The 25,586-nt window shown below is 36.5% G+C and overlaps 1 protein-coding gene across 2 annotated transcripts in view; it reads left to right on the top strand.

The window, feature by feature from the left end:
- LOC149787657 (soluble guanylate cyclase 89Db-like) overlaps positions 1-25,586 on the top strand; it is a 351,631-nt gene that overhangs the window by 13,707 nt on the left and 312,338 nt on the right. The window contains exons 1-2 of one of the 2 annotated variants that reach the window (XM_089973849.1): positions 7,459-7,531; positions 9,838-10,045. The gene's annotated coding sequence lies outside the window, so the exon portion shown is untranslated. Of the gene's footprint in view, positions 1-7,458; positions 7,532-9,837; positions 10,046-25,586 lie in introns of those variants that run through there. The other variant, XM_089973848.1, reaches the window with a different exon arrangement.

Genomic DNA, 25,586 nt, shown 5'->3' with positions numbered 1-25,586 from the left:
TACAGCACAGCTTTGGAAATCCTAGGACCCTCAACCAGAAAGCACCAAACTGGTTTGATGAGAACTGCAATGAGATCAAGTAGTTACTGGATGAGAAAAACCTACCTCAACAACCCTACGTCCACCTCCAGGAAAGATGTGTACAACAATATATGCAGAACTGAACAACAGAAACTCCATCAGATGTGAGACAAGCAACAAAGCTGATGAGATCCAGTGCTACGCAGACAGGCATGACATGAAGAACTTCTACAATGCCCTGAAAGAAGTGTATTGACCTACATCCTCTGGATCATCCCCCACCCCCTTCTCAGCACAGACAGAAACACTAATTACTGACAAAGAGAAGATTCTTCAATGATGGGCTGAACACTTTGACAGCGTCCTTAATTACCCTTCATCTATCAACAATGAAGTCATCAGTCATTTCCCCCAATTACCCATCAATGAAGTACTGGATGACCCTCCATCCTTGCTTGAGACACAGAAAGCAATACATCTGCTCTCCAGTGGCAAAGCCCCTGGTTCAGACTCCATCCCAGCTGAAGTCTACAAGGAACGGGGCACAGCTGTGATAGAAAGGTTCCACCAACTGTTTTGACAGATGTAGCAGCAAGAGATGATCCCTCAGGAATTCAGACACTTCCATAATCCACCTGTATAAGTGCAAAGGGAACCGCCAGGACTGCGACAACCACTGGGGTGTATCCTTGCTCTCAATCACAGGAAAGATACTCACCAGAATCCTACTGAACTGCCTCACTACACACCATGACCAGGGACTTCTGCCAGAAAGCCAGTGTGGATGCAGAAAAGAACATGGGACCATCGACATGGTGTTTGCTGTGAGGTAACTACAAGAGAAATGTTAAGAGCAAAATGCTGACCTTTTCTCCATCTACATCAACTTGACAAAGACCTTTGATACCATCAGCAGAGAAGACTTGTGGAAGGTAATGGCCAAGTATGGATGCCCAAGAAAATTTGTATCCATGGTACAGCATTTCCAAGATGGCATGCAGGTACAAGTCCAGGACAATGGAGATACATCTGAGCCATTCCCAGTTACCAAAGGGATGGCATCAAGTGGGGTTGTATTCTGGCACCAATACTGTTCAGTCTATTGTTCTCTGCCATGCTGACTAATGCTTTCAGAGATGGAGGTGTTGGAGTTGGCATCAGGTACTGTACAGATGGAAAACTATTCAACCCCAGAAGTCTTCAAGTGAAAACCAAGGTTATGACAGACAAAATCAGGGAATTCTTATTTGCTGATGACTGCACCCCTCAACACTGGCTCAGAAGCTGACCTGCAATGCAGCGTTGACAAGTTCTCCAACTCCTGCACAAGCTTCGGTCTCAGTACCAAGTACCAAGAAGACTGAAGTCCTGCATCAGCCTGCCTCTGGAAAACCCTATGTTGAGCCCAACATCACTGTCAGTGGCCAAATACTCAACATAGTGAACCGCTTCAGCTACCTTGGCAGCACACTGTCACAGAGTGTCACCATTGATGATGAGGATAACCTCCACATTGCCAGAGTCAGCACAACTTTCGGTAGACTATATGCCAACATCTGGAATAGAAGAGGCATCAGCATCCAGACCAAAACTAAAGGTCTACAGGGCAGTTGTGCTCCCCACACTACTTTACAGATGTTAAATGTGGATGGTGTACCAACGCCATGCCAGGAAGCTGAATCACTTTCACACCACAAGTCTCAGAAATCCTCAACATCAAGTGGCAGGACAAGGTTCCAGACAGACAATGAGGTACTTGCCCAAGCAGGTCTCCCCAGCATCCACACTATCCTGATGCAGTCCTAGCTTTGCCGGGTGGAACATGTTGTACACATGCCAGACAACTGGAAGAAATGCTTCAAATAAAATCTGAAAGCTGCATTGAAAGTGTTCAACATAAACTCTGACTCTTGGGAGCAAACAGCAAGCAATGAAGTGAATTGGGGTTCCTCCATGCACAAAGGCTCCAAGTTGTGCGAATCTCGCAGGACAGTAGCTGCAGAGCTGAATAGGCAAACTAGAAAAGCATGTGCCATCAACCTTCCTGGAGATGTCCCATTCATCCCTTGTCGCTGTGCAAGGATTGGCCTCATCAGCCACTTGCACATTACAGAACCAACTCCTCCAACTCTTGGATGAATAGAGTCGTACTAGTTGACTCGATGGATAACAACAAACACAAACACATGGCTCCCCTGAATAGTGATATAGTGAGGGAGGATTGTATATGGTTCCCCTTATGAGTGTTATACTGAGGGAATACTGCATGCAAAAGGAAGAGTTGAGCTGTATGTCAGATTAAATAAATAGTAAAAATATCACATGACATCATGGCAGTATAGGGAAAATACAGTAAAGTGGTTTTTTTTCTTTCAAACATTCTGTGACCCCAATAATTACTTTGTTTTGTCAAAAATGTGTTATGTCTCAATTATAACATATGTTACTCTTCTTAAGGTATGCAAAATCACTTTTCACTTACTGTAAATGTTATGTATTCTTAAATGAGCTGTGTTTTCCTGTTTTGTGTCTGGAGGGAATGGAACAAGTTTTTCAATACCCTCGTTGAGACTTACAGTTTACGGTACATCTGGATCTTGTGGGTTCAGTATAGTTCTGTTAAGATCATGTTTCTTGACATTAAAACTTGACTGTTGGGTGATAGAGACCCAATTTTCAATAAATCTTAAACCTTTATCAAATAATATAACAAATTCTCATCTAATAAGCCTTGAAGACTCACCTACATACCCCATGGGTCGAGTCTGATTGGAGGATGTAATTTTTCAGGGAAAAAGAAGAAACCATTTTCTGCATTAAGTGACAAGCATGAGGACCCCTTGTTCTTAACTTCAAAGGAATTCATAAACTCCCACATGCTAATATTTGTAGTAGTTTTGGTTCCAACGGAATAACCCCACAGTTCCCAGGGGATTCGTGACCCATAGGTTTGGAACCACTGTGTTAAACTACAGTGCAGTTCATCTTCACTTTCATATATGCCTTAGGACAAGAAAGCGTTTTTGATAAATTAAAATGGGAATGAATGAAATAAAGAAAATGTGTAAGCTTTGTAGATGTACATGTGATTCAAGTTAACCAATACTCTGGACAAATAAGTTTTGGATAAATGAAGTTCAACTAAAGGAGTCTTGTTATTCATCAGACAGTAAGTATTTTAGAGTTATAAATGGTATCTCCCAATGGAAGGGTCTATGATTTCCTTGTAGTCACTAGGTCCCTGGGAGGGTGGAGGGGGGGTGTGAGGGCAACAATAAAAGAACAATGGTGACGGTACTTGAATGTATAGTCAAATGACCTGATTGGTATCTTAATCAGTGAGGGTACTGAACATCACTGGCAAAAGACCCACATTTCAGGCTCCAGTAAAGTTTTGGCATTTAGCTTAGTTTCTATGATACTGTTGTACCATACATACAATCATGAACTTTGATGGAAGTATTCATACAGGAGAGTACTACCCCAAGGAGGCAATAGTACGTCAATTGACTAACTTTTTGTCCTCAAGTTAAGTTTTGCATTCAGCTTAGTTTCTTTGAGACTACTGTCGATACAGTAATGAAATGTGATGGATTTATTTATCTCGGAGGGTACTATCAAACACAGACAAAAGTAGGTCACAGTGACAATTTGTCATGGTTCAGTGATTACAGTAAGTATTGCATTTTGCTCATTTTGTCTGACACCTTTGTGTGCTGTCACAATGCTTCATTGGGCATATTCATTTCAGGAGGTGGTATTCACCACAGTTCCTTTGACACTGTTGTGTGTAATATCATGACATTTGATGTATGTAATTTATCTTAAGAACAATCCCCTCACTGATCTTCTGTTAAGGTCATAGTGACCTTTTTTCCTGGTTTTGTGATAAGGGCAAGGAATTTGGTTTATTCCATTGTTGGGGAGCTGTGGTACTTGAGTTGGCAGAGTATTGGACTCATAATCCAAGAGTTGCAAGTTAAGTACCTGCTCTAGCCAGCAAAGGTCAGGTGTGTCGGTGTATCCTTGGGAAAGGTACTTAGCTTCCATTTCCTCAGCATGATAAAGCCAATAATGTAACAAAAGTGCCATTAAAACCAATAAAACCAAAAAAATCCAGGGTGGAGCAATACAGCATTCTATACAAGTCTTGTCTTATTTGTTGATGCCCCATCTTTGCTAGCCAATGTTCTGATAACCCTATCTACACCTTGGCATATCAAACAGACATTTCTGTGCCTCAGGTCTGTGAATTTCATTTAATGATGCAGCAAGCCACCACATTTAATCAAAATTAAGTTGTTCAAATTTGAACACTGTTCCAATGTGATCAAGTCAAGGATGAGCACACAACTTGAATGGACTGATAAATAAACAATTTTCCACTACTGATCCGTATTTGCACAAATACCTTTCATTCAAATACACCTGTAATGGCTTCCCTCTGGTACATAATCATTCTTTCGATGTTAAACTTACAAAGTATCCTTGTGAGATCAATTGCCACCACCAGTTTTGGCTGATGTACATTGCACAAAGGTATTTGATTAGTTGGCATAACATACTAAGGGAGGCAACAAATGATATCCAATAGATGTTGCTAGGACAAAGCACCAGTATAGATGTTCGATTCACCAAGGTGTAGATATAGTTATCGGAACCTTGGCTAGTGAAGATGTTGATGTCCCAACCCCAACAAGCAAGGCCTTTGATTTTAGAAGTCATCATCTCAAACATTATCTCCAATATTTTGCCACATTTGAAGGCAATATTTTTAAGCACACCATGAAATAGGAATGCTCATGGAATGCAGAATATTCGTATGGCAAGATGATGGACCTTAGAAAAAGGATTCAAAGCAATCTAAAACTCTGCTGGAGCTTCCAAGCAAGTTAATATTTTACAAGAACTTCCAAGCAAGTTAATATTTTACAAAAACTTCCAAGCAATTTAATATTTCACAAGAGCTTCCAAGCATGTTAATTTTTTGCAAGAACTTACAAGCAAGTTAATATTTTACAAGAGCTTCCAAGCAGGTTAATATTTTACTAGAACTTACAAGCAAGTTAATATTTTACAAGAGCTTCCAAGTTATTATTTTACAAGAGCTTCCATGCAAGTTAATATTTTACAAGAGCTTCCAAGCAAGTTAATATTTTACAAGAGCTTCCAAGTTAATATTTTACAAGAGCTTCCAAGCAAGTTAATATTTTACAAGAGCTTCCAAGCAAGTTAATATTTTACAAGAGCTTCCAAGCAAGTTAATATTTTACAAGAACTTACAAGCAAGTTAATATTTTACAAAAGCTTCCAAGTTAATATTTTACAAGAACTTCCAAGCAAGTTAATATTTTACAAAAACTTCCAAGCAATTTAATATTTCACAAGAGCTTCCAAGCATGTTAATTTTTTGCAAGAACTTACAAGCAAGTTAATATTTTACAAGAGCTTCCAAGCAGGTTAATATTTTACTAGAACTTACAAGCAAGTTAATATTTTACAAGAGCTTCCAAGTTATTATTTTACAAGAGCTTCCATGCAAGTTAATATTTTACAAGAGCTTCCAAGCAAGTTAATATTTTACAAGAGCTTCCAAGTTAATATTTTACAAGAGCTTCCAAGCAAGTTAATATTTTACAAGAGCTTCCAAGCAAGTTAATATTTTACAAGAGCTTCCAAGCAAGTTAATATTTTACAAGAACTTACAAGCAAGTTAATATTTTACAAGAACTTACAAGCAAGTTAATATTTTACAAAAGCTTCCAAGTTAATATTTTACAAGAGCTTCCATGCAAGTTAATATTTTACAAGAGTTCCAAGCAATATAATATTTTAAAAAAGCTTTCAAGCAACATAATATTTTACAAAAGCTTCCAAGCAAGTTAATACATTACAAGAACTTACAAGGAAGTTAATATTTTATAAAAGCTTCCATGTAAATTAATGTTTTACAAGAGCTTCCAAGCAAGTTAATATTTTACAAGAGCTTCCAAACATTTCTAATACTCAGTTGGAGCAACATAAATTACACTCACAGTGGGCATTCCTTAGAAAAAGAGCATTCTAAGAATGCAGAGATGGAATCATTTTATACATGAGATGAATGACATTCACCAGACACACTGGGCATTCACAAAATCTAAGGATACTCTTGCAGTGTGATATAGTTAGATGTTGCTTAACTGGGTAAGAACTCATTTTATGTTTTTGCTGGAAGAAAATTATATAAGATTGATGCATTGCCTCATTGCATCTTTATTATTCTTTCCTTCAATGTCCATAGCAACAGTTTGGAAATGGTTTCATTGTACCTACCTATATCTTTAATTGGTACATTTCTTTTCATTTAGCTCGTGACAACATTTGTTGTTTGCATCCAGTATATTTAAAGTTTTACCTCAAATCATAAAACTTAATGAAGGGATGCATCTTGCTAAATACTACAGTCCCATTTCAAAAGTTGGTCACTATAATCCACATTGCACACTTCACTGACTCTGGTTTCAATTTTGAGTATTATGTTTATTTCCTAACAACTGTTCTTGCTAGAATCATTAAACTAAATGATTGTATGCATCTCTTTTAGTACCATAAATTTACAACAAAAGAATGTTACTGTGACCTACATTTATCACATTTATTAGCTCTTGTTTAATTTTGTCGAGTGCATGACTACATAGGGATTTTTGCATGCTGTGTATATGCTATCCTACCTAGGTTCATGAAACATGGTGGTGACATGCATCTAGATTAGTATTGTACATTTACTGGAAAAAAATGTCACTGTGGCCATTGTTTTATGCTTTTCGGACTTTGGTTGAATTTTGTATTTGAAGTTAATATCTCAGACACTGATTATATGGGACTTGTGAAATTTGCATCTTTTAATGCCACTCTCAGAATTAAATAAGCTTAATGTGACCTATATTTTTCACCTTTTGATGCCTTAGGTTACATTTTTGCAATTTAGGTTATTACCACATATTTTGTTAGCATGTGATACCCATACCTAGAATTCTGAAACTTAGTGAGGACATGCATCCTTTTAAGTACTACACCCTTATTTACAAAAAGAGGACTTTGTGACCTATATTTCATGCTTTGGTGACTTTGTTGAAATTTTATGTTAAAAATTATGTTTGGAGTACTGTTCATGTTAGAGTTGTGAAACAAAGAATTAGATGTATTAATGTTACCAATATGCCCTTACAACAAAAAGAAAGTCACTATGCCCTACATTTGAAACCTGACTAACATTGCTTCAATATTTGTATTTAGTTCATGACTATATGCATTTTGGCATGTACATTTCAGACTAGTGCAGTTGAAACTAGGAATAAGAATTTTTATTTAGTGGTAAACTTTCCACATTAATGACAGTGCATTGTGGATTGTGATAGGTAATTGGTCTCATCAGGGCAACTGTGTATTGTATATATTAACATTTAGGTATTAAAGGAGTGGATTGCATGCATTTCATTGGAGGACTCAGCTGTAGTGGCTAATCAAGGTAATTTCTAGTGCCTGGACTATGCTTGTAATAATGGTCACACTATCTGCCACCCCATGACTACTCAAAGCATATGACTTTCACACTATCTGCCACCCTATGACTACTCAAAGCATATGACTTTCACACTATCTGCCACCCCATGACTACTCAAAGCATGTGACTTTCACACTATCTGCCACCTCATGACTACTCAAAGCATATGACTTTCACACTATCTGCCACCCCATGACTACTCAAAGCATGTGACTTTCACACTATCTGCCACCCCATGACTACTCAAAGCATATGACTTTCAAGGTTAATGGGTAGACAGTGATAATAGCTTCTGAAACAGATTATATAAACCATTAATATTTTTTATAGTTACTCTCTGTATTTCATCAACTCATTATAGTACCTCTTCTTTGAAATAATAGAAAATGATTTTTTTACATATTTTTTGTCTTTTATGCCCTGACATAGGGGTCATCTTTTTGTTGTCACTATCACTTAATTATGAATTTATTTTCTGCATGATAATTAACTAAAACAATAGCTGCTAAACATTGTATAAACTTGGTACAGGTGAGCAATGTCATTGGTTTCTATTGTAAAAGCTTGGTAGAGATGAGCAATGTCATTGGTTTCTATTGTATAAGCTTGGTACAGGTGAACAATGTCATTGGTTTCTATTGTATAAGAATGGCACAGGTGAGCAATGTCATTGGTTTCTATTGTATAAGCTTGGTGCAGGTGAGCAATGTCATTGGTTTCTATTGCATAAGCTTGGTGCAGGTGAACAATGTCATTGGTTTCTATTGTGTAAGCTTGGTACAGGTGAACAATGTCATTGATTTCTATTGTATAAGCTTAGTACAGGTGAACAATGTCATTGGTTTCTGACTGACCTTATCTGGTTTATTTCAACATCTACTGTGTCAAGTTTAATTATGTGTCCTCATTATACATAAATGTAATTTATATTGCATTGACTAACTCAACATTGGCACATTTTTTTTTCTATGTGTAATTTATATTGCATTGACTAACTCAACATTGGCACATTTTTTTTTCTATGTGTAATTTATATTGCATTGACTAACTCAACATTGGCACATTTTTTTTTCTATGTGTAATTTATATTGCATTGACTAACTTAACATTGGCACATTTTTTTTTCTATGTGTAATTTATATTGCATTGACTAACTCAACATTGGCACATTTTATTTTCAGTATGTAATTTATATTGCATTGACTAACTCAACATTGGAACATTTTATTTTCTATGTGTAATTTATATTGCATTGACTAACTCAACATTGGAACATTTTTTTTTCTATGTGTAATTTATATTGCATTGACTAACTCAACATTGGAACATTTTTTTTCTATGTGTAATTTATATTGCATTGACTAACTCAACATTGGCACATTTTTTTTTCTATCTGTAATTTGTATTGCATTGACTAACTCAACATTGGCACATTTTATTTTCTATGTGTAATTTATATTGCATTGACTAACTCAACATTGGCATTTTATTTTTTGTATGTAATTTCTAATGCATTGACTGTCCTACCATGGCACATTTTATTTTCTACATGTAATTTTATATTTTAAATTTCTTCATGTACTTTGCTTTCTCTGCATGTGGTTTTTTGTTTGCTTGTTCATTTTAGAAATTAGATTCTTTTGTCACTTACAGCAAGGAATCAAACAGACCTTTTTATTTGTTATTTTAATTTATGGTAGATTCTGAACAGCTGTTATGTGCTAACATTTATTGTTCCAATAACATGGAAATATTGACTAAAAGGGGCTAACAATTTAATTAGGGAAGGGAACTAGGATTTTTTTCTTTTACCTCAGGACTTTTATCAAGCAGTATAATGGATATAAATAGTTCTTTCTTTCCACAATCAAAACAAGAATACTTTTGGAAAACTATGTGGGGGCACAGGGGCTCGCATCTTTGTTTACAATTTACCTGTCATACTTGTACTATATAACTTAAGTAGTTATTATATAGTACATGTATGTCAAGTAAATTGTAAGCAATGTTACAAGCCCTTGTGTTTGGGGGGCAGAATTTGTTTTCCCAAAATCTCAACCCCCACCCCAATTAAATGATAGGTTCCTTAATACAAATTGTCTGTTTTGCATCAGTGACCAAAGGCTTGTAATAGTCAGGCAGTTATCAGTGAAATTTGTCTTAAACACCACTTCTGTTTCCCCAGTTTCCCAGTGATTCTGGGTTATGACCAGCCCACTATATTATTGGTTAATGGCCTGGTTTTGTTCATTCTTGTTTTTCTTCTCCAGAAGCCAACAGTAAATGTGTCCCTTCCTGTGTGATTGTCTTCAATCAATCAGTGTGACATTAGTTGAGTGCAAAAGCCAGCCATTTATGTCTATTGAAACATTAAAGAACATATCTCTTGGATACCTCCCTACATCACAGACCTAAATAAATGCTTGATAAATTGACTGCTTTTAACCTGATGTGTTGTGACAGAGAATATTTCCATTGGTAAGTAAACTTTTTTTTAAATATCTGTATCATTTGTACCCAATTTCTTTATGTAAATCTTGCTTCTGAATTATCAAAGATTGCTTAATGGTTTGATTACCATATAGACCCGCTTATAAGTCGAATCAAATTGCAAACAACAAACATCATGATCTGCTGTATCATAATGTGCTGACAGATTAGGGTCAATGTTGTTTGTTCTACTGATGGTGCATTATGCAATGGCAGATGTGGGTCCATGTAGTTTGCAGTTGGACATGATTGATAAGTGGGTATAGATGGTATATGATAATAATGTGGTATACTAAAGTGGTATATTGTATATATTTTGATCCCCTCCTTTTCATGAAAAGAGGGGAATTAACATCTTGTTTCTGTCTGTTCATCATACTTCCTTCTGCACCATAACTTTAAAGACATATTAGATTAAGGGATTAAACTTGGTCTTCTCTTATCAATAAAAGATGTGTTGTTGACCTCAATGGGGTCAGAGGTCAATAGTTTAACAAAGGTCATGACCCTACTTCATCAATGTGCTCTTGTCATGACCTCACCATATGACCAAGGGTAAAACATTCACAGAATATTCTTCTTAGCTTCCTATTTTGACAAGTACATGTCCCTTTGTCTTATAAATTGATTTAGGATTTAGGATTTGTTCTAAAGCTGAAGATTGAGGAAAGAAATTTCCCCCTCCATTTCAAAAGAGAATTTTCTGAATATGGAGTGATTTCATGAAGAAATATGGAAAACAGAGATAATGCTTGAAAATATAATGTACAGTCTTTACTCCTGTAGTGGATTTTTCTGTGCAATTTTGTAGAGATTAGTGACAATCATGCAGTCATGTATCCTAGACTGGATTCTGTATTATTACTGTCTTTTTACTATCATTTAAAACCTTTTAGGCACTGTACATTTTTGTCTCACCCACCTGAGACAAGCTTTTTTCAGGTTCATGCAGATATACAATCAAGGACCAATGGTGATATTAATCAATGAGTTTCTGCTTTTTCTTCAGACTATCAGCAATCCTTTAATGTTAAAATTTATTTGCTGTCTGCTACATGCAAGTAAGTAAACAGTGCTCATTAGCCACAACTGTAGTAATTTACAGATTTCACTGTTAACAGCCAAGTTTAAGCTTGTGTATATGAATGTAGGAGTTACTATATACAGCTAATCCTCTTTATAACGCAGTAGTCAGGGTCCATAATTGCTGATCACATTATGTACCAAACAGCATTATAAAGAGCACCAAGAGATATATGAAACAGTGATATATTGAGAATAGCATACTATACAAAACCATGGTAGAGCAGGCACTATCAAAATTTGTTAAAATATGGTTTTGAAAATGAATTGAAGATAATGACAAAATTTCACCTTGTTTTATTTCAACCATTATTGTTATGATTGGTGTGATTTTGGTTATGACATTCTTTGTAGTATGATGTTATACCTGGAACAGTGTTATAACAAGGCACATTACAACAGGGTCAGAACTGTATAGCCTTTAGAATCTGGATGTCATAACTGAATATGGACTTTCTTTTATGGATGCAATGTTTCCCATAGGAGTGCAAGACTGAGAGTCAAATATCCCACTGGTGTCAGAGCTGGGGGTCAAATTAAAACTTGTAGGGTCTCTGATGCACAAATGAGCTTAAAGGGAACACTGTGATGTCAGAATCTAGACATAGGCTTTATTATATCTATGTCAGAACTATATAGTAAATGAACTTTCTTATATGGATGTCAGATTAATGTATGAAGTTTAGTATACAGATGTCAGAACTATATATGGACTTTAGTATATGGATGTTAGGACTATATATGGACTTTGGTATATGGATGTTAGGACTATGGATGTTAGGACTATATATGGACTTTGGATGTCAGAACTGACTGTGGGCTCTAGTACAACTAACCCCTAATTTACTAATAGCAGTAATCCCAAGAGTGGTCAGGTAACTCAGAATCATATAACTCAAAATTTTGGGTTACAATGTTGTTAATTTTCATTGCAAAATGCATAATTTAATTAACTTTAATAGCATTCAGTCATTTATGAATTCTACTAATTTTTTTCAGACAAATAATTTCATTTTTTTTTAGACTTCACAAAAAGAAATTAAATATAAAAAATTTGTATAAAAGTGCGTCAACATGGAATTTTCATAAGTTGAAATTACATAAGTCAGTAGATACCTGAATATAGATGTTAGAACTATTATGTGGACTTTAGTATATGGATGTTAAGCTGTATATGGACTTAAATAAATATATAGATGTTAGAACTGTATATTGACTTTAGTATATTTATTTCTGGACTATATATGGACTTTTGGCATATGGATGTCAGAACTATATATGGACTTTAGCATGTGAATGTTAGGACTACATATGGAATTTAGTAAATTGGTCAAATCATACAGAAGACTTCTAACAATGGTACTAACAGCTTCCTTGCTTGATGCTCAGCATTAAGAGGTTAGTGTTAGGACTGGTTGACCTGATGTCAGGATAATGTGACTGGATGGGACATGATGCTACTTGTCCCAATGTTAGACATTACTATAAACTGCCACACTGCAGACATCATAGCACTATGACAGAAAACTATTTAAAGCTACATAAAAATCCAAATCACACACACACAAACATAAGTATATTCATATCAGAACTATATATGGACTTAGTATATGGATGTCAGAACTTTATATGGACTTTAGTATATGGATGTCAGGTCTATATATGGACTTTAGTATAAGGATATCAGGACTTTTTAGTATATGGATATCAGGACTATATATGAACTTTAGTATAAGGATATTAGGACTATTTATAAAGACTTTAGTATGTGGATGTTAGGACTATATATGGACTTTAGTATAAGGATATCAGGACTTTTTAGTACATGGATATCAGGACTATATATGGACTTTTGTATAAGGATATTAGAACTATTTATATGGATTTTAGTATGTGTATGTTAGGACTATATATGGACTTTAGTGTATGGATGGCAGGAATACATATGGACTTTAGTAGCAGTATGTGGATGTCTGAGCAATTTGCACTGAATTGCATTTTTCCTATGCAGACTTGAACAGTATACTACCGTCATTTTGTGTGTAATTTAGGTTGTAAAGAAATTTATAATAAATATTATTTTGTACCTATAAATATTTTTTTTAAATTATAAGCTTACAAAATTTGCAGACGTCACACTAATATGACTAAAATTGTGGGTATAAAAAAATCAGATACACCTAACCTGATTAACTAAATTGATTTATATTGATTTTCACTCTACTGTGTTATTTATGATGCTTCAATTAGGCTGTAGTTGACCCTATTGCCATTCCACCCACCTGTCTGCCACACACCTATTTTTATCTAATGAATTGGAGTCCAAAATTGTGGAAGGTTTATTTATTTGTTATTCATATGTTAAAACTCTTGTTTCAACTTTCAAGACAGATACTTTAAACCTTTATATACAGTTGGAATGATCTGTGAATGTGCACACATTTCAAAACTGTATCCTTCCCTGGGTTTGGGGTTAGGGTTGGTGTTACATTAAATAATTGTTTGTTTTTTGTCTTACATGTTGTTGCTATAATTCGATATCATTACCCAAAAGACCTGGTATACACCACCATATTGATATTGACACAAGAACAAACTGGAAAGAATGTAATGATTACACTGAACTGTCTTATACTATGTGAGTTGTTGTTGTTGTTGTTGTGGGGTTTAACGCCATTTTTCAGCACGATAGGCTATACATGGCGGCCAGTATTAATGGTGGAGGAAGAACCCGGAAAACCCTGGAAAGAACCACCGACCCACGAGAAGCTACTGGCAGGCTTTCTCACATGCCCACATTGGCTGAATCTTAGACTCGAACCGCCGCAGACAGAGGTGAGATGGCAGTGATCCGTAACGAAGAGCGCTTTAGACCACTCGGCTATGTGAGTTGTGTTGCTCTGCTTATATCTCTGTGTACAAAATAACACTCAAAGATAAAACATTAACCAGATTTTAGTGATAAATAAAGGCTTGTTTTGAAATCTTAATATCCTCTAATTTGGGGTGGTTAGTGATCGATCAACTAAGTTTGTAGGGTTTAACTCATTTGGCCCTTGAGGTTTTTGTTGTTTTCGCCTGAAATGCGAGTAGGAAAGACATTTTGGGGGCTATTTCTGAATACATCATAATACATTGACTTTCAACAGATTTTCCATTAGACTAATGATTAAGTGTATTAGAAACATTGTTTTCCATTGGTTATTTTGCTTTTGCATGAGCAGAAAGGTAAAAGTTGGAGGGTTTTTTTGCTTAATGGACCCATCATTTTCATATGGAGACCACTGTTTATTCGAAAATGCCCACCTTATCCTAGTTTTGCAAAGGTTCACCTGTCTGTGTGCAGTTCAGACCAGTCTGCCTTAGATCTGAGACCAAAAGGTCTTAAATCCAGACACAAAATCGGATTCTGACCTCGAGTGAATTTTGGGTGGGAAAAAAAAAAACGGGTCCAAAAAGTTAGGTTTTTTCCTCTGTATTTTGTAGTGCAACTTGAACATCCAGATTATTTGATATCATTGTAGAGCTATATCTGTCTGCTTTTTTGTAATACCACCCACTTTGGTGTATCTTAAATGACCTTGATGCTGCAGAGCTCGGAAGTAGGGTACAGCCTCATCACACCTACAGGCAGGATTGGGGCTGAATGAGTTAAGAGACTGCCCTTACCGGCTTTATTTAGGCATGATGTCATTAATATATTGCATAACATCTGCCAAATTTGTAACCTGTCCTATTGCTATGTGTGATTGCTGATCCAAGTGTCAATATGTAACATATGGGGTTTGAATTAGTGAAAATTAGCTTGTGTGATCACTGACCCAAATGTCAACATGTAACCAGTGGAGTTTGAATGTATCAGTATTGGTGTGTGTGATCGCTGACCCAAATGTTAATATGTAACAGATGGAGTTTGTATGAATATTGGTATGTGTGATCACTGACCCAAATGTCAATATGTAACAGATGGAGTTTGTATGAATATTGGTATGTGTGATCACTGACCCAAATTTCAACATGTAACAGATGGAGTTTGACTGTATGAATATTGGTATGTGTGATCGCTGACCCAAATGTCAACATGTGACAGACGGGGTTTGATTGAGACCTCAGGATCATTCTTTGGAGGCATCTAGATGTGGCCTCGGGATCATGACTTGAAAATTATTGAGATATCAATACAATATAAACTTTGTGGGCATGAAAAGAAAATGTCTGTCCCATAATACACCTGCAGATCAGGGTTTATGTTGTTTGTTCTACTGATTACTACTAACAAACTGCACAGACCAAGATATACTGGCGCATTATGCAATGGCGGATCTGGGTGTGTGCAGTTTGAAGTTGGTCTTATAAGATAGTATATATGGTATTTTCTATATACAGTCAAGTTTATTTACAATAAATGATGTTTTAAATTGTCATTAAACAATGAAAGGAGATTAAATTGATTTACTATTGGTTCAATTGAAAGGCATACTGTTTTACATCAAACAAGCTGGTTTTAAAACACAGGCCAGAAAGCCCCAGATCAATCCTAAAATGTCAAGGGTTATTTGAGCTTCATTTGGCCTCCATGATAGAAGTTATGAATAGTTTTGAACAAGCATATCTGATGTGTATACATGTGTTGTTATTATGGGATTGAACATTTTCCACATGCCCACTGGTGTTGATGAGTGGTGACTGACGGAAGGGTGAGTCTCTTTTCAAGGTGCTTGTTGTTTGGATGAGTGGCATTTTAAGCAGAATCATTATCATGTACTTCATTGATGTACAGGGTATTGACAGGTAATTAAATCATAGTTCGCTTGCCTAGCAGGTCAAGTAACCAACACATTTTTTACTTGAGCCACATATTTTTATCTTCTCTGATAAATTATACATGATTCAATATCCAAAAATGCTTATTGTTTTGCCTAATTGTATTTGCTGACATTGCATAAATAATTTTTTTCCCAGGATTTTACAGTGTCTGGTACTGTCTAATGCAACATTAGCATGCCCACCATAAGGCGGACTATAATACGTTATGATGCCCATACATTTTTCATTTTGCACATTATGACTTGTGTTATCCACCATATGCAGTTACCAAACTTTGTGGAAACCTTTCAGTTGGTGTTGGGAAGAAGTTTATCAAATTTTAGGTCAAAAGGTCAAAGGTCAATGTCACTGAAACTGGACAAAGAAAATAGATTCTGTACTATAACTTTCTTTAGATACACATCACAGACCTGTACCAAAATTTGTTGGTGACTTGTACTTCTGGGTAAGAAAGAAATCATATTGATTTTTGGGTCAAAAGGTCTAAAGCCAAAATTAGTGTGACTGAAGGAACCATAGTGGTTTCTGCATCACAACTTTAGTTTTATTCCAGACCTAGAAACAAAAAATTGTAAATAGCTTGGCTTAAGGAAGAAGCCTATTGATTTGGAAATGAAAAGGTCAAAGGTCAAGGTCACTTCAACTGAAAGAAGAAAAGTAGTTTGTACACAATAACATTAGTTATACATCACAGACCAAGACCAAACTTTGTAGATAGCTTACAACATAGGGTCAGGAAGAAGCCTATTGATTTTGGGAGTGAAAAGTTCAAAGGTCAATGTCTAAAGCAAGAAAAATTGTTCTGTGTAAATATTTAAGTTCTCGACCTTGTACTATCACAATTTTGTGAAAAACTTTCATGTTGGATAAGATAAAAACCTTTTGATTTGGGGATCAAAAGTTCAAAGGTCATGGTCTCTGTGACTGAAACAATTTTTTTGCATAATAACTTCTAAGTTCTAGAGAACATTCATGTACCATGATCAAAGTCTGTGGTGGGCTTTTTCTTAGGGTAATTAAAAAAAACATTTAGATACTGAGCATTGATGGTCAGAGGTCAATCATGGTAAGTCAATCACTCAGTCATGGAAAGTCAATCACCTTCAAACAGTTGACATAATGTATGCACTATTATAACAGTTTTAAGTTTTGATTGTTACATTATTTGGAAGGAAAGTAAATTTTGCATGACAAAGATTTTATATCAACTAGTATTATGCCTATTCCACCTACTATATATGCTGCTTATAGACAAGTCCAACTGCAAACTGCACAGACCCCAATCTGCCATCACATATTGAGCATTCAGATCTAGGTCTGTGCATTTACAGCCACATTATGCTGTGGCAGATCTGGATCTTTATTGTTTGCAGTTTTGACTCAACTTTTAACAAGTATATATGACATGTACCGGCACACTGAGGTATCATGTAGTAAAACCAAAAGGTTTTGACATAGTTTCAATAGTCCTTGAAAATCCTGGGCCCAAATCTGTGTCTGAGAATTACAGCTTATTAAAATGGCATAGTTATAATGATATACCAAATACAATATTTTGTCTTAAAAATCTGAATTGAAAGGTAAGAAATTAAAAGTAATTACACAAAGCCAACTGACATTGTTTACGTCTAACTGGAAGATAGAATAGATTAGTATCCCTGGAGAAAACCTTAGTACAGGAAAATTTGGATTGTCTGTTCATTAGTGGTTCATACCTACTTCCCTACATGTATGTTGTAAAGCCAAGGGCAATTTACCATGAACACGTTCCCTACATGTATGTTATAATTTACCATGAACACGTTCCCTACATGTATGTTGTAAAGCCAAGGGCAATTTACCATGAACACCTATGCAGTCATAATATCTCAGCATTGGCAGGTGTCAAATAGTTGTTTCCATGTTTCAAGGATATCACATCAACACTTGATTGCTGAGATGTTATGTCCAAGTCAAGCATTGCTTGTTTGCATCATTTCAACAATGGCTATACTGAGGGCACTTTGCCTAATTTAATTATCATGTTTAACTCCTTATTCAGAGCACCAGTCCATACAGACAAATTTGTAGTCCACTGAGTAATCTTTAGCTTCTTTAAATACAGAAATTCACTGTATTACGATATTTAATGTGGAACATTTATTTGCTGCATTTCAATATACTCTATATACTCGCTTGTGAGTTGAGTCAAGCTGTAAGCAACAAATATCCTGATCTGTTGATCTGCCATAGCATAATGTGCATGCAGATCAGGGTCCATCTTTTTTGTCCTGCTGCTTACTGCTAACAAGCCACACAGACCCAGATCTGCCATAGCATAATGTGCATGCAGATCAGGGTCTATCTTGTTTGTTATGTTACTTACTGCTAACAAACCATACAGACCCAGATCTGCCAGCGCATTATGCGACAGCAGATCTGAGTCTGGGAAGTTTGCAGTTGGACTCATGGGTGAGTATATATATGTTATATTTCTATACAAAGTCCACAAAGATGTTTGACTGTACTAAGCTCTAATTAAGAACCTGGAAGATGTCTTTGCACACACCCTTTGCAGGCTTGGGAATTTAGACTAGGCTTGATGCACTTTCCTGTGTGGGGGGCCTCAACTGGCTGAGTGATCTAAAGCATTCACTGTTTTGGATCACTGCAATCTCACCTCTGTCTGCATGGGTTCAAGTCTCAGGCTTGGCCAATGTGGGTACATGAGAAAGCTTGCCATTAGCGTCTTGTGGGTTGGTGGTTCTTTCCCGGGTTTTCCAGTGTTCTTCCTCCACCATTTATACTGGCCACCATGTATAGCCTATCTTGTGCTGAAAAATGGCATTAAACTCTACAACAACAACTACAATAACATCTTTCCTGTGTGTCATTAGAGCAACTAATGAAGGTAGAAACCAAGGGTCACAGTACTAAGCATGCAAGACTTGCATTTGAAAGAGCACTGGTTCAGATCCTATTGGCAATTCAGCATGGGTTAGCTTCCATGGTCAAGACGCTTTATTCCAATTGCCTTAGCAGTAAATAACCTATCTGTGCTGCTGTGTCATAAAACACCAAACCAAACCTAAAATTTTGCATACAGAAAAGGCATTGACCTTATTTTTTTTTTTGCTAGATGATGCAGATGTGTACCATGTGTACTCAATTATAAGAACTGTCAAACTACAAACAAATAAGATCCTGATCTGCCGTAGCATAATGTGCTTGCATTTCATGGTCTGTGCTGTTTGTTCTGCTCATTACTCCTATTAAACTGTACTGACCCAGATCTGCAGGTGCATTATGCAGATTGATTGATCTTATAAGTGAGTATATATGGTAAGTATAAGTGATTATTTTTTAAGTTAGTAAACGATAGATGTACCTTTTCACGTTTATTACAATTTTGTTATTTCAGCTTATTAACCAAATAAGAGATCGCTCTGGTGGCTTAGTGGATAGAGCACCTGCCTCAGAGGCAGGAGGTTGCAGGTTCAAACCCCATGAGAGTCATACCAAAGACTTTTAAAAATGGTATCAACAGCTGCCTCACTAGGTGCTCAGAATTAAGATGTTAGTGTTAGGACTGGTTGTCCTGGTGTCAGGACAATGTGACTGGGTGGGACATGATATTTCATGTCTGCGGCTTGATGCCCCAGTGCTAGACATCACTATAAACTGTCACACTGCATACATCATATGATGGAAAAATTGTTAAGGTTGCGTTAAAATCCCAAATCACACACTCACACACACACACAAAACATGTAAGACATAAATTTGGTTGACTGAAGAAAGAAGAGATAGCAGAAGTAGAAAGGTTATACCATTACAGTATGGATTCAGTCTATTAACATAATTGGAAAATACTAATCATGTTAAACAGTGTATTGATTAGGTTTAAATGTTGATTATTCCGAGTTATTTTGCAGTAGATTAAAAATAGATTAAATAGAGTGTTTTGAAATGAGTCTGTTATGCTTGCATGATAAATAAATAAGGATAAAGTTACAAGAAAAAGGGATTTGAAATAAACTAAACATGGATTTAAATCTGTCTCAAAGCCTTGGAGAATGTGTAAAAAGAAACTGAACTAGCTCAAATGCAAACATAAGATTTTTTTTAAAAATGTGATCATGATCATTGTTGACTGATGATGATGAAGACAATCCAAATTGTTCAACTGCAGTAGACTGGAAACCCATCAAGATGGAAGTTATGTAATTCAGTACTATGTCAATGTGGAATCAGATCAGGTGCCAGTCTCAAAACTTTATGAGTAAATAATTTAAGTGCAGCAAGTTCACAATCCACCATCTGCTACTTTAATTAGAAAGAAGCAACATCACAGAAATTTGCTGATTGCTTTTTTTCTTCAGTTATTTTTTTGTTGATGATGTTAAATGTATTCCTTTTCTTATCATGGATGGTCATATTGACATGGGACTTTCACTAAATGACTTCTTATCATGGATGGTCATATTGACATGGGACTTTCACATTGACATGGGACTTACCGTGGATGGTCATACTAACATGGTACTTTCATTAAATGACTTCTTATAGTGTCTGGTTGGATGGTTTAATGCCATTTTCAACACAAGATAGGCTATAAATGGTGGCAAGTATAACTGGTAGAGGAAGAACCCTGAAAAACCCCGGGAAGAAACATCGACCCACAAGAAGCTACTGGCAAGCTTTCTCATGTATCCATATTAGCCAAGCCTGAGACTTTAACTCATGCAGACAGAGGGGAGATGGCAGTGATCCAGAACAGTGATACTTTTAGACCACTCAGCCACTTGCCTAAATTATATTGGTGTCAATCTGAGAGCCAATATGGCCACCACAATGACACTCCTGAAAATCCTGTTATCACAACTCCTCCTGGATGGATGGTTTTCGCTGAAAGGCAGCTTATAAGTTATTTTTACTAGTGTATCTAGCTGATCCAAAGTGAAAATGTTGTAAACCTTGGGTATCCAATAAAGCTTCTTGAAATGTCTAGTAGATTCTAAATGAAAATGGTAAATTTTTATGTTTGCTAATTTGCAGGAATTTATTGTTGTAGTGGCAATGTATGTTTTGTTTTCACCACAAGACATTTTATGATATGTAGTTGGTCCTATATGAAATTGGTGACAAAGAAACCAACAATGGAACTACCACAATAGCCATCTTTGAAATCTTGTTATAGCTACAGTATTGTACCTGAACAGATGGTCCTATATTCATGAGGGTTTTATTGAAAGACTTCTTATGAAGTTGTACTTAGTTGCATGCCAGTGAACAAGCTGATAGTCATCACTCTAAAAAGTGAAGTTAAGATCAGAGGTCTTGACTCATGTTTTTGGCTTTACTGACTTATGAGCATTACAACACAATGTTTTGGATATATCTGATAAACACATTAAATAACTCAATTATGTTTTGGAGTTTATTAAATTTAATTATAAAAATATTTTAAAAAATTAGCATGTGGATATATATTGACATTGTCTTAAACAGATGCTTTAGTTCAAGGTCAAATTCCGTATAATTATGAACTACACTTTTAGTTATCTTGTGAACATTGCAACTACGTGGCTAATTATAAAATGGAGATCTAGAATTAAACATAACATGATCTCAGTCTGATAATTAATCTTTGTCCAGCTCAAATACTTGGAATATCATCCTTCTTTTCTTTGGACTCAATGCATTTATATACAATTCTCAACAGTTCGTCAGTTAGGTCGTCTTTTTGGTATTTCTACTATCAGTCGTATCCTTTTTTGTCTTGTATTTGCTTTTGTAGGGAATATTGCCGGTCCCAAATAGCGGGCTCTGCCTTCCCGATGTGAGGGAAGCGCAGTCGTTTCGCGCTAGGAGAGCTTGAACTAAAACAAGATCTCATCCATTGGAGATGAGTTCCATGAAGAGAGGCTCTCCATTGAAGGCTTCATCATCTGACTGATCATTACCAGGTCACCGTTAAATGTGTCTTGTAACAGTAGTGGAAGATCTAGGCGTTGGACGCTACGTACCGGTAACCATGTGATGTCCCAAGTGATAATCATTGAGTTCCTGCCACCGAGCGTCAGATAGCGAGCACCAGCTAACAAATACTAATCAGCGGGCATGATGATATATCTCCCATGAGTGGAAACTGGACGACAAATTCCTAGTCCAATTTTCCCATGAGGGGGATGCGGAGAAGTAGCCCTGCCTTTCCTTGACAGCAAGGCAAAATGTAGATTTTTATGGGAGCAGAAAAGTTTCCTGAAGAAGCCGTCAAACCTGGTCCTTCTCATCTGTTGGGTTCGGCATTTTCGTCCTACCCAACTTGTCAATAGACGTGGGAGGAAGAGGTGTGGACCCAGGCCTGTCTCCGAAACCTTTGGATTCATACGAGGCTAGGATACCTTCCAGTTTGGTAAGGCTCTCAGGTGTTCAGCACAAGTCTGGCCTGCTACTACCCCCTCACTCAGCAATGGTTATGGCTCAGACTCGGATATTGTCCAAAGGCCAAAAGGGGTCTTACAGCTAAAACGATTGTCTGTTCCCTCTTCCGCACTTCGACCCTTGGTTTCAGTCAATGGCTACAGACTTTCCGTGTGCTTTCTCAGAAGATCAAATGGTTAGCACAGTTCTAAACTTATATAAATGTTTATCAAAACTTTAAAAAATAAAGTTCAATCACACTTGACCAAATTTCATTTGAAGTTCTTACCTTTGGAGTCTTGCAAGTTTTGTCAATATAATCAGTTTAGCGATCAATAAGAGAGCAACCAATCAATTCCATTCTTCATTCCTAACATAAAACTGATGAACCAAAATAGTTTTCTTCAGCAAGAACAAAAAATAAATTTTATTGTGCTGTATCCCAAGATTCAAGATTCTTCTGTTGTTTGTTTATTTTTTTTTTATATTTTTTTTTTGGTTTAACGCCATTTCTCAGCGCAAGATACACTATCCATGGCAGCCAGTATAACTGGTGAAGGAAGAACCCTGGAAAACCCCTGTAAGAACCACCGACCCACGGGAAGCAACTGGCAGCTTTCTCACATACCCACATTGGCCGAGCCCGAGACTCGAACCCACGCGACCAGATGTGAGATGGCAGTGTTCTGTTGATGTTGTGTATTGTGTTATTTTCTTGTCGACGTAGATAAATAATGCAACTCTGTGCTGTGAAAAAATAAAAGGATTATATTGATATGAAAGCGTAGTTTTTCTTCTAAGGACGGATAAGTATACAAAGATTTGTTTAGATATGTTTCTGTAATATTTTAATAACAATGTTTACAAATGAAAAACGTACAAGTTTCCTCTTTAACAAGCGACAATTTACTTCGATTACAAAAATTACACAGACATTATGAGCCAGTGTGTCACTGTTTCATAAATTCTGTGCAGTTTTGCCATCGAAGTAAATTGTCGCTTGTCCATGGTATCCATCACGATTGCCACCAGCCTGTATAAAATGTGTATAAAATGTGTATAATTCGAATATAGCTTTTACGGATATTAAATGTAAGTAAAATGGAAAGATACTTTTCAAAATTTAATATTGTTATATAAATTTGATAATACCTACATTTTGATAACGGTAATATTTTCAGGTCATTTTTGACTACTGCAATTCTGCGCTCTTTAAAAACAATGCTGTCACAAATATACTGACACGTGTGATAGCTAGCGAGATTATGACAAAGAAAAAAACCAAAGCTGAATGATCTAATTATCATATTTGATGGCCATCAAACTTGTCGTTGTCATCTAAAGATTTATTCATTTTGATGCATTCTTCTAGCTACCTGTTCCTGTCCAATATGAAACAATTTACACCACTTTATATTGCACCTAGTGTAAAGTACAAAGGTACTCCACCACATCCTCATGTACCTAGTGTAACGTTCAAAGGTACTCCACCACATCCTCATGCACCTAGTGTAACGTACAAAGGTACTCCACCACATCCTCATGCACCTAGTGTAACGTACAAAGGTACTCCACAACATCCTATTGCACTTAGTGTAACTTACAAAAGTACTCCACCACATCATCCTGCACCTAGTGTAACGTACAAAGGTACTCCACCACATCCTCATGTACCTAGTGTAACGTACAAAAGTACTCCATCACATCCTATTGCACCTAGTGTAACGTAAAAAAGTACTCCACCACATCATCCTGCATCTAGTGTAACGTACAAAAGTACTCCACCACATCCTCATGCAACTAGTGTAACGTAGGCTACTCCACCACATCCTCCAGGGGCAAAATAAGTATTCATATTACTTGAGACACACAAATATTGTTTGCAAAAATGGTTGGAAAACGTTCGATACATTTTGAATACGTGTGACCCATAATTTCTGTACTCTAATATAAGTTTCAACACAGTAAACCAATATTTTAAAAGCTACTTCACAACTAAAGTGCCTAAAGTTAATTCGGTCATTTGAAAAATAGACCCAAGGGATCTGATACTTTAATTTATCAGAACACCCTAGGCCCAGTAGAATACTAAGGGTACATGGCGCTCGGGGCGACTATGAAGGCCCAAAGGGGTTTTGGCGTTCCAGGACCTCTGGCGCGCGTGGCTTTATCTTACCAATACCTTTGGCGCCAGGGGCAACCACCCACCCCCACCCCCCAAGTACGCTACTGCCAAGGCCTGACGATAATTCATTGCGGTCATGCGTAAAGTGAGGTCAAGGTTTTGCCAGATGCATCTTCTGCAGGCTGGATACAGGACAAGAAGAGTCGGGTATTATTTTTGTTGTTTATTAACGATTTGACTCGAACACTGAGATAAAATCGTTGGATAAGTATTTCAATAATCTGATCTTCTTGCATTATTTGTTGTAGCCAGTTAAGCTTATACAGCGATAGCACTGGACCCCGAGTGACAGAGTGATCTGAAGCGCTCACCATTACGGATCACTGCCATCTGACCTCTGTCTGAATGGGTTCGAGTCTCAGGCTCGGCCAATGTGGGTTCGTGAGAAAGCTTGCCATTAGCTTCTCGTGGGTCGGTGGTTCTTTCCGGGATTTTCCAGGTTCTTCCTCCACCATTGATATTGACCTCCATGTATAACCTATCTTGTGCTGAAAAATGGCGTTAATACCCTACAATACCAACGATAGCACTCGAACCACATACACACATGATATAATGCTTTTGCAATACCACTGTAATCACGCTTACCTTGGTTAAGACAAAATTAAATGTGTTTGGCAATGGAGGAAATGTTCGCAATACGTTTTAATTCACGTTGCATGGTACGTATGAAAGAATTCAGGACGGTTTGTATAGTGTTGGATGCTGTAACGATACTTGCTGAAATGTTACCAATTTGTCTACATTAATGTTTAATAGCAACAAAGCCTTGTGCAATCTTCCAGCTACGGTCATTTAAATTGCGTGAAAATTATGGCGTGGAGGGTGTTAAGATCTTTTCTCTCCAAAACTTTAAGTTAATTTCATATTTCAGTGAATTCTTATTGATTCATTCTATTTTATAACAAATGTTGCAAAACATTTTAGGTGGATGCCAAGTATTGATTGGTCATCCTTTGATTTGCAAGTCCAGAGATTATACAAACATAGCTGTTTTAGTCACCTACTATAACTATAAATTCTAGTCTA

This window comes from Sinohyriopsis cumingii, chromosome 11 (genome assembly GCF_028554795.1).
Source record: "Sinohyriopsis cumingii isolate HCF-2022 chromosome 11, ASM2855479v2, whole genome shotgun sequence".
NCBI classification, from domain to species: domain Eukaryota; kingdom Metazoa; phylum Mollusca; class Bivalvia; order Unionida; family Unionidae; genus Sinohyriopsis; species Sinohyriopsis cumingii.
This window is presented reverse-complemented; position numbering and strand designations above follow the sequence as displayed.